At 39.3% G+C, this 10,748-nt stretch overlaps 1 non-coding gene across 1 annotated transcript; it reads left to right on the top strand.

Moving 5' to 3' along the window:
* The first annotated feature begins 5,675 nt into the window (after nucleotides 1-5,675).
* LOC131654292 (small nucleolar RNA R71) lies at nucleotides 5,676-5,782 on the top strand. The gene has a single exon (XR_009299334.1). It is a non-coding gene; the product is annotated as a small nucleolar RNA R71 (small nucleolar RNA).
* Nucleotides 5,783-10,748: the final 4,966 nt, after the last annotated feature.

The raw sequence follows: 10,748 nt of genomic DNA on the forward strand, positions 1-10,748 counted from the left end.
ATTCATTCTCTTCAGGGTTGTCGTTTCCAGTGATCTTGCCCCAGTATTTTTCCAACTCCCAGTATGGAAGATTTTCTTCAGCTACTTGGGCGTATGCATCAGGTCCATGAGGTAGTTCTAACATTTCAGCAAAATCTCGGATGCAGAAATTAAACTCCATACCAAAGAGTCTAAAGAGAATAACTCCTTTTTTCAGCCCTTGTCCACAGTTTGGAAGATAGGTCAGGGAGCTCAAGAATTCCAGAGTGAGCTTCCGGTAAGTGCTAAACTTGCGGAACAAGTGAGAACCAGTCCAACCAATTTGGTTAAGCAGGTGTAGGATGCTTTCTTCGATACCAAGTTTCACCATAGTTGGTTGGTGAGGATAGCAAGTCAACTCCATGTGTCTTTTAGCCAGCTTGTTAAATCTTGCTTCTTGTCCTCTACCACGGAACACAACTTCCATATTATCAACTTCTTGCATCGTAGTTAGTAGTTAAGTGAAAAACCTAGAAGTTGAAAATATTAAGATTAAGTTAGAACTAGGCTAGTGTTCATTTTTAAAAGAAAAATAAAATTAAATAAAGCAAGTTATAATAATAATTATAATTATAAAAAGGAAGTATTTTCTCGAATTAAGATAGCAGCTATAATTATAATAATTATTATAAGATGTATGAAAAAAATAAGAAAATTAAAATCTAGAATAATTAAAAATAGAATAATTAAATGAAAATTAAAGGTTAAAATTTTAAAAATAAAATAAAATAAAAATCAAAAGAATAAATAAATGTGGGTTGTCTCCCACCAAGCGCTTTGTTTAATGTCGTAAGCTCGACGATTTTAAAATAGAAAACTATTTTTTCGATAGAGCGGGCAGTTCGTCAAGTTTAAAAACTTCGATGTTTTCATCGTATTCGAGATGATGGTAATACTTAAGACGTTGCCCATTTACGACAAAAGGTTTGACGGTTTCTCCTTTGATTTCTATCGCTCCACTTGGAAATATGTTAGTTATTTCGAAAGGGCCAGACCATCTAGATCGTAACTTACCAGGAAATAATTTTAGTCTAGAATTAAATAAGAGTACTTTATCGCCTATGCTAAAATTTTTCCTAGATATACGCTTGTCGTGCCATTTTTTCGTTCGCTCTTTATAGATTTTGGCGTTTTCGTAAGCGTCTTGTCTAAGTTCTTCTAATTCGTTTATGTCCAGAAGTCGTTTCTCACCAGCGGCAGTGTAGTTTAGGTTTAAGTTCTTAATGGCCCAATAGGCTTTATGTTCTAACTCTACCGGTAGGTGGCATGATTTTCCATAAACGAGTTTGAATGGGGTAGTTCCTATTGGAGTTTTGAAAGCTGTTCTATAAGCCCATAAAGCTTCATTTAGCTTGGTTGACCAATCTTTCCTAGATATAGCGACAGTTTTCTCCAATATTTGTTTTATTTCGCGGTTAGATACTTCTACTTGTCCGCTTGTTTGTGGATGGTATGGTGTGGCTATTCGATGATTCACTCCATATTTTCGAAGGAGTTTCTCAAGTATTCTTGAAATGAAATGGGAACCACCATCGCTAATTACCAATCTTGGCACACCGAACCTAGGAAAGATGACGTTTTTGAAAAGTTTGATAACTACTCGTGTATCGTTTGTAGGAGAAGCAATAGCTTCTATCCATTTTGAAACGTAATCGACGGCTACGAGTATATATTGATTTCCAAACAACGACGGAAACGGTCCCATGAAGTCTATTCCCCAGACGTCAAATATTTCTACTTCTAGAATGCCTTTTTGAGGCATTTCATCGCGTCTTGAAATGTTTCCAGTTTGTTGGCATCTATCACAGCTTAGTACAGCAAAATAAACGTCTTTCCACAGGTTGGGCCAGAAGAGTCCAGATTGAAGGATTTTGGCGCAGGTTCTAGATGTGCTATGGTGTCCTCCACACGGTGCAGAATGGCAGTGTGTTATTATGCTTCTTATCTCTTCCTCGGGTACACAACGTCTAAAGATTCCATCGGGGCCTCTTTTGAACAGGAGTGGGTCGTCCCAATAGTAATGTTTTAGGTCATGGAAGAATTTCTTCTTCTGTTGGTAACTTAGATCAGGAGGAAGCACACCAGCAGCTAGGTAGTTTACGAAATCTGCATACCAAGGTGCGTCAGATCGGGCTAAAGCTATTTCTGCTAATTTGTCGGTTTCAGAGTTTGGATGGTATGGTTCGAATTCATTTGCTTCTAATTGGGCGATGAGTCTTTCATAAGGGAAATCATCGTCAATTGGTACTTGTTCGGGTTTCAGATTTTCCAAACGAGAGAGGTGATCTGCTACGACATTTTCAGTGCCCTTCTTATCTTTAATTTCTAGGTCGAACTCTTGTAGTAACAAGATCCATCTCAAAGGTCTTGGTTTAGCGTCCTTTTTGGTTAGGAGGTACCTAATGGCGGCGTGGTCAGTGTATATGATTATTTTGGCTCCTACCAGGTAAGAACGGAATTTGTCTAATGCAAATACGACAGCTAATAATTCTTTTTCTGTCGTGGCATAATTCATCTGAGCTTCGTCTAGGGTTCTACTCGCATAATATATGACATGTAGTTTCTTATCCTTTCTTTGTCCTAGAACGGCTCCTACAGCATAATCACTTGCGTCACACATTATTTCGAAAGGCTCATTCCAGTCGGGAGGTTGCATAATTGGCGCAGAGATTAATGCTCGTTTAAGCGTTTGAAATGCTTCAGTGCATTTATCGGTGAAAATAAATTCGGCGTCTTTCATGAGTAGTTCAGTTAAGGGTTTGGTTATTTTAGAGAAATCCTTAATGAAGCGTCGGTAAAAACCAGCGTGTCCCAGAAAACTTCTTATTTCTCTAACGGTTTTGGGAGGTTGAAGGTTTTCGATAATTTCGATTTTTGCTTTATCAACTTCGATTCCTCTATCAGATACGATGTGTCCAAGTACAATTCCTTGTCGAACCATGAAATGGCATTTTTCCCAATTAAGGACTAGGTTTACGCTTACGCATCGTTTAAGCACCATTTCAAGGTTCTCTAAACATGTTTCAAAACTTCCTCCACAGACAGAGAAGTCGTCCATAAAGACCTCCATTATTCCATCTAGGAAGTCGGCAAATATTGCCATCATGCATCTTTGGAAGGTCGCGGGTGCATTGCAGAGTCCAAAAGGCATTCGTCTATAAGCGAATGTACCATAAGGGCAGGTGAATGTGGTCTTCTCTTGGTCGTCAGGGTGGATAGGAATTTGGAAAAATCCGGAGTATCCATCCAGATAACAAAAATGCGAGTGTTTAGCTAGGCGTTCGAGCATTTGATCTATGAAAGGTAAAGGGAAATGGTCTTTTCGGGTAGCTTTATTTAGCTTCCTATAGTCAATGCACATTCTCCATCCAGTTTGGGTACGTTGTGCTACAGATTCTCCTTTTGCATTAGTGATTACAGTGACTCCTCCTTTCTTCGGTACGACGTGAACAGGACTAACCCATTTACTATCGGATATAGGATATATTATTCCAGCTTCTAGCAGTTTTTGGATTTCCTTTTTAACCACATCGCTCATAATAGGATTTATTCGCCTTTGATGTTCCCTAGAGGTTTTACTATCGTCTTCGAGCATAATGCGGTGCATACACAGAGAAGGGCTTATACCTTTCAGATCTGATATGTTATATCCTAAAGCGGTAGGGTATTTTCTTAGGACATTAAGTAATTTTTCAGTCTCGGTTCGTCCTAAGTTGGCGTTCACTATAACTGGTCGGTTTAGTTCTTCGTCTAGAAATTCGTATCTAAGATCGGTAGGAAGTGTTTTCAGCTCTATAGCAGGTTTCTTAGGTCCAGGTATAGGATCGGGAGTTAAAGCTAAGCATTCACTCAGGCGGTTATCTTAATATTCCTCACGCCAGTTGTCATCTTCAAGAATTGGCGGCATAGGAATTCTTAGGATTTCGGTTTCCTTATTTGGTTCGGATTTTATTTCCTTGACACACTCGTCGATTATGTCAGCAGAACAGCATGTGTCAATTATAGAAGGTGCTTTTAGGAACTGGGAAAGTATAAATTCTATTTTCTCTTCTCCTACTTCGAAAGTAAGCTTTCCTCGCTTTACATCTATAATTGCACCAGCGGTTGCTAAAAATGGTCTTCCTAATATGATCGGGATGTTAGAATCTTCTTGGATATCCATAATGATGAAGTCAGTTGGGATGTAGAATTGACCTACACGAACAGGGATATTCTCTAACATTCCTACAGGGTATTTAACTGAACGGTCCGCTAGTTGAAGAGACATTCTTGTTGCTTTAAGCTCACCTAGATTGAGTTTCTTACAGGTTGAAAGAGGCATCAGACTAACACTAGCTCCTAAATCGCACAAGGCTCTCTCTATGATGGTTTTTCCAATTACGCAGGGTATAGAGAAACTACCAGGGTCTTTCAGTTTGGGAGGCATGTTATTTTGGATGATAGCGCTACATTCAGCGGTAAGCGTTATAGTTTCGTTATCCTCGAGTTTCTTTTTGTTTGATAAGATTTCTTTTAAGAACTTAGCGTACGAAGGCATCTCAGTTATGGCTTCTGTGAACGGTATGGTTATGTTTAATTGCTTCAGTAGTTCTACAAATCTTTTAAATTGCGCTTCGGTTTTTGATTTAGCTAATCTCTGAGGGTAAGGAATTGGTGGCTTATAAGGTGGTGGTGGAACATAAGGTTTCTCTTTTTCGGGTTCCACTTCGTTATTGTTCTCATCAGTCTTAGCAGTTTGTTCGTCAGTTGTTTTCTTTTGGGTTTCCTTTGGCTCTTGTTGTGACATGGGTACGTTTTGGGTTCTAGGATCTATGGGTCCATCGTAATTCGTTCCACTTCGTAGTGTTATCGCGTTCGCATGTCCTTTAGGATTGGGTTGAGGTTGAGCAGGAAACGTGCCAGCAGGGGCAGCAGTAGGTGCTTGTTGTTGAGCTACTTGTGAGATTTGAGTTTCTAACATTTTGTTATGCGTAGCTAAAGCATCTACTTTGTTCGATAGTTGTTTTAGTTGCTCGCTATTGTGGATGTTTTGATTCAGGAAGTCTTTATTGGTTTGTTGTTGGGAAGCTATGAAGTTCTCCATCATGATTTCTAGATTTGACTTCCTAGGGGTGTTTTGAGAAGCTACAGGCGCTTTTTGGTAGCCAGGTGGTACAGCAGGTGCTTGTCCAGGTGCGTACAACGCATTGTTGTTCTTATAAGAAAAGTTCGGGTGGTTTTTCCATCCAGGGTTGTACGTGTTAGAATAAGGGTTTCCTTGAGCGTAATTTACTTGATCAGATGGGACTCCAGTCAAGAGTTGGCATTCAGCAACTACATGTCCAGTCAATCCACAAATCTCGCAGTTAGGTGTTACAGCGGCAGCGGTGGCTGAAGGAGTGATGGTTAAATTCTCGATCTTTTGAGTTAAAGCGTCTACTTTAGCGTTAACGCGGTCTATACCACTTATTTCGTACATTCCTCCTTTGGTTTGGGCTTTCTCTAGAGCGGCTCGTTCTCCACCCCATTGGTAATGGTTTTGTGCCATGTTCTCTATGAGTTTGTATGCTTCATCATGGGGTTTGTCCATTAATGCTCCGCCAGCAGCGGCATCTATAGTCATTTTAGTGTTATATAAGAGACCACCATAGAAAGTATGGATGATCAGCCATGGTTCGAGTCCATGATGAGGGCATATTCTAAGCATGTCCTTGTAACATTCCCAAGCTTCGAAGAGCGATTCGTTATCTTTCTGGGTAAATCCGTTGATTTGACCTCTGAGCATAGCAGTTTTGCTAGGCGGAAAGTATCTCGCTAAGAATACTCTCTTCAATTCGTCCCACGTAGTTATGGAATTGGAAGGCAGGGATTGAAGCCACGCTCTCGCTCTATCTCTCAAGGAGAAAGGGAAAAGGCGTAATCGAATAGCTTCGGAACTAACGTTGTTGGCTTTGATAGTGTCGGCGTATTGCACGAACACGGATAAATGGAGATTGGGGTCATCAACAGGGCTTCCAGAGAATTGATTCTGTTGAACAGCTTGGACCAGTGAAGGTTTTAGTTCGAAATTGTTCGCCTCAATCGCAGGTGGTGCGATACTTGAATGCGGTTCAGCGCGCGAAGGAGCGGCATAGTCTCTAAGAGGACGAATAGCAGCCATCTCTAACTTCGGGGTAATTTGATTGATTTGATCAGTAAAAATCAATTCCTGATTAATCGGAATTTCTGCTACTTCGGGAAGATTGCGAGCTCGTCGTTTGACGTTAATGAAACGTTTGATCTCGTTAATTCGTTGTATTAAATCTCCTCCTTGTGAACGAGTATTTGGCATACAATCGTTCAAAAAGAAAGGGAAGAATTGTCCTAGTCTCTACGGTGTAACGGTGAGTTACGATATCGACTTAAATAGTCCCCGGCAACGGCGCCAAAAACTTGATCGCGACTTTACGTGTCTATAAATCTGATAACTGCAAGTGCACAGTCGTGTCGTGTAGTTTTAAAAGATATCGAATCCACAGGGACTATGAATCGATCTACCGTTATCTAAGGTTACTATGTAAAGCTAGGAGTACTAAAATTTCGATTGTTCCTAAGGGAAAGTGATTGTGAGAAAATAAAGAATAATAATAAAAGACAGGTATCAGTATGTATTTCGTTTAACTAAAGGTAATCCGAAGGTCCATTGGCTTTTGCATAATTAAATTAAAAATCTTTACTAATTCCAATTGATTAAAAATCCTCGTCTCAAACTTTCGCTCTGTTGATTCAGACTACTATCCTAATCCTAATGTACGCTTTCGCCATCCCATTAGATTTTAGAAGAGCTTTTTGGAAACAATGTAATTAATAAAATGCTTATTTTACGAGGTTGTTATCTATTTAAATCTCCTAATCTCAAACTTTCGCTCTGTTGACTCGGAGCAAGCTAATAACCCTAACGTACGCTTTCGCCATCCCGCTCGAGTGTAAAAACAATTTTTGAAAATAAATAAGTTCCAATTAGTTTTAATACGCTTTCGCCATCCTTAAAACTAATGTCCTATGTCTACTATCCAGTTAAAGACCTCAAACTTTCGCTCTATTGGTTTTAACCTTTGACCGTCTTAACCCCTCAAACTTTCGCTCTATTGGTTTTAAGACTTACTAATTAAACTAGACATATAAACCAAAAATAAGTGATAATTAATAAAACATAATTAAGCCAATTTATTTCGGATCCCTACGGTTAACTTACTTTACATACCGACACCTTTAGTAATTTAGCCAGACATATTAATACGATTAAACATACATATATCAGTTCGGTTCATAATAATAAGCATATTAAATGGCATATAATATATCATGCAAACAAATATGAATAAGGCGGTAAATAAAAACCTGAATTAAAATAAATCTGAATTGAATTGAATCTTGAAGTACTCGAACTTCCACCACAGGTTGGCTGGATCGTTCTTCGGAATTTAAATGGCAGAAAATAAAAACAAGGAAATAAAACAATAAATCTAACGTAAGGCTAGATCTACGAAAAGTTCACAACAATTTCCAGTGTAGAAATCGTTGTGAGAAAATAAACGGTTGAATGAAAGCAAAATAAAGAAAAGCAGTTCGCGGTACAATTTCGGCAGCACTTCGTTGGCAGGAAATCGGACAGATTGAAGTGAAGTGGCTGGCTCTATTTATAGGCGAGGCTTTGAAGTTGCTTTGCGTGAAAAGAGGAGCTTCCAACAGACTTGGACGTGGAGACGTGCGTCTCCGTTTCTTCAGGAAGACTTGAGACGTGCGTCTCAAGTGGAGAGAATCTAGGGGCAGTTGGAGACGGGCGTCTCCTCTTGGTGACGTGGCAGAAGAGAACGTGGAGACGTGCGTCTCCACTTGCTTGCATGATTTGGGCTACGCAATTTTGTTCCTTTGTGGGCTGGTTCGTCTCTTTTGGGCCTTTGGGTCCTTAATTGCACCCCTCTTTCGCTTTAGCACTCCTTTTTCGTCTTTTAGGCATAAATATCGGTCATTTAAGCTCTATTTTCTTTCCTTTTCGCAAATAGTCGTAATTGAAGTGTAAAACCTGAAATAAAGCAAATACACGCGTAATATCATAATAAATTAACATAATAAACGGAAAATGCTATAAATATCTATGGATTTTAAGCTAAATATACGATATAAAATCGTGTTATCAGTTTATGTAATGACTATGAATTCTTGAATTATGCAATCTATTGATTTATGTTTTCAATTCACTTTTGCAATGTGTTCATGCTTTCTCTTGCGGTTAACTTGAGATAGATTTAAGACTGACAGGTACTGGACTGTGGCTGTTAGGGTTCTTGCATTAGTGGATCATAATAGATATCCTCTAGGACTAGGGATACCTTATGATCACTATTTAAAATCTTGATATTATGATTGCTTGAATTCATTCTTCTTCTCCATGGGTATTGGGATTAAGAATGAATGGTCAATGGTTTTTCACTAAGGACTTAGGGAAAAATACTCGAGAGATTGGTAATTGAGATTATATATTTGAATTTTAGTAATTCAAGTTTTATAGCATTACAAGCCAAATTAACCACTCACCTAGCATGTTTTACATTTAAAAAGACAAATCCATTTTTTGTGTTATTTACTTTTGAAATAATTCTCTAAAATCAAACCATCTTATTATGTTTGTTCAACTGGACTAATAAACATTTAGTAGTTACTACGCACTCCTCGAGATTCGATACTTGGGAAAATACCTCTTATTACTATAATAGGCAAAAATAGTACACTTTCTATTTTTCCTATCAGACCCCTTGCAACTAAACTTGCCTTGTATTTTTTCGACGTCACTCCTTCGATTCCTTCCTTAACTTTGAAAATCCATTTACAGCTGACTAACCTTGCTCCAGGAGGTTTCTTGATCAGTTCCCAAGTGTGATTATCATGAAGATATTTCATCTAATCATCCATGGCCTTCAGCCATTCATTCTTATTTCGACTCCTCATAACTTCCTTAAAATCTCTAGGTTCATCATCAAGAACCTCACTGGCGGAGATTAGTGCATAAGCTATGAGATCTGCACACCCAAGTCTCTGAGGTGGCTTGATGACTCTTCTCGACCTATCTCTTGCCAACAGGTAGTCATCGACAGTTTCCTCAACTTCCTTAGCATCTTCTGCTTCTTCTTCGACTTCATTTGAGGTATGCAATTCAGCATCAACTTGCTCCACCTCAACAGGAATATTTACATGTTCCAGCTCTTTTGCACTTCGACCATTATCATCATCAGTTTTCTTGAAAGCCATCTCAGTTTCATTGAAAACTACATCTCGATTGGTGATACACCTCCTATGACCTGGCTCTAGGCACCATAGCCTATACGCTTTGACTCCTTCAAGGTATCCCATGAACATGTAGTTCAGAGCTCTAGGTTCAACCTTGTTTTGCCTAATGTGAGCATATGCTTCGCAGCGAAATACTCTCAGTTTGTCAAGATCTGGTGGATGTCCCGACCAAACACTAGTCAACATGCATCTGACTCTCTCCAAAATAGTTCGATTAAACCTTTCAGCCAAACCATTTTGCTATGGAGTACCTGCAGTAGTTCTGTGCCTTGCAATACCAGAGGCAACACAAAAGCTGTCGAACGCCACATTGCAAAATTCAAGGCCATTATCGGTTCTCAACCTCTTGACCTTTCTGCAAGTTTGATTTTTGACCAGAGTCTTCCAACTTTTGAAATTCTCAAAAGTTTCATCCTTAGTCTTCTGGATGAATACCCATAACTTCTTGGAATATTCATCAACTATGGATAGAAAATACCTTGCTCCTGAATGTGGTGGACACCTTGCAGGCCCCCAAAGATAAGAATGGATGTAATCAAGGGATCCATGTGTTCTTTGTTTGCCTTTGTTGAACTTCACTCTGCAAGATTCTCCAAGTACACAGGGTTCACAAAACTTCAGCTTTTCGACTTTGTCTCCACCAAGCAGATTTTGGTTCCCTAACTCGACCAGACCCCTTTCACTGACATGGCCCAATCTCATGTGCCAGATTTCTGTCTTCGACAAAGGTTTCGTGGATGCAACATTTGTCGAACCACTTACAACTTTAGCCTCAAGGGTATACAAGCCTTGTTTCTTCACGCCTCTCAAGACTTCCTTCTACCCCTTCATGGCTCTTAGAATACTTTTCTCTCCTTGAAAAACATATCCTTTATTGTCGAATTCACCAAGAGAAAGCAATTTTTTCTTTAAATTAGGAACATACCTGACTTCCGTCAAAAACCTTATTGACTCATCATGGAGCTTGAATCTCACAGATCCAACACCTGCAATCTTGCAAGCTTTGTTGTTTCCCAGCAGTACTGATCCACCATCTTGATCACATAATTCCTTGAACAAGTCTTTGTTTGGAGTCATGTGCCAAGTGCAACCTGAATCCATAATCCACTCCTTCCTAGAGTCACTTCTTGAAACCACAAGAACATTAGATGATTCGAAATCATCTTAAACAATGGCTGCATTGCAATTATCCATACCTCCATAATCTTTCAGGCGTTCAGGGTACACCTTTCGTGTGTGACCCTCCTTCTTACAATGATAGCATCGAATACCAGATGCTTCGCCACTATAAGACTTCTGCTGGCTTTTGCCTTTCTTCTTGTCGAACTTACCATCCTTTCGCAAGAATTTTCCTTTAACGGCCAAACCTTCACCAACAGTCAAAGGTTTATGCTCCTTTCGTTTGTTCAAGTCCTTTGAATACA

This window comes from Vicia villosa, linkage group LG2, assembly GCF_029867415.1.
Source record: "Vicia villosa cultivar HV-30 ecotype Madison, WI linkage group LG2, Vvil1.0, whole genome shotgun sequence".
NCBI classification, from domain to species: domain Eukaryota; kingdom Viridiplantae; phylum Streptophyta; class Magnoliopsida; order Fabales; family Fabaceae; genus Vicia; species Vicia villosa.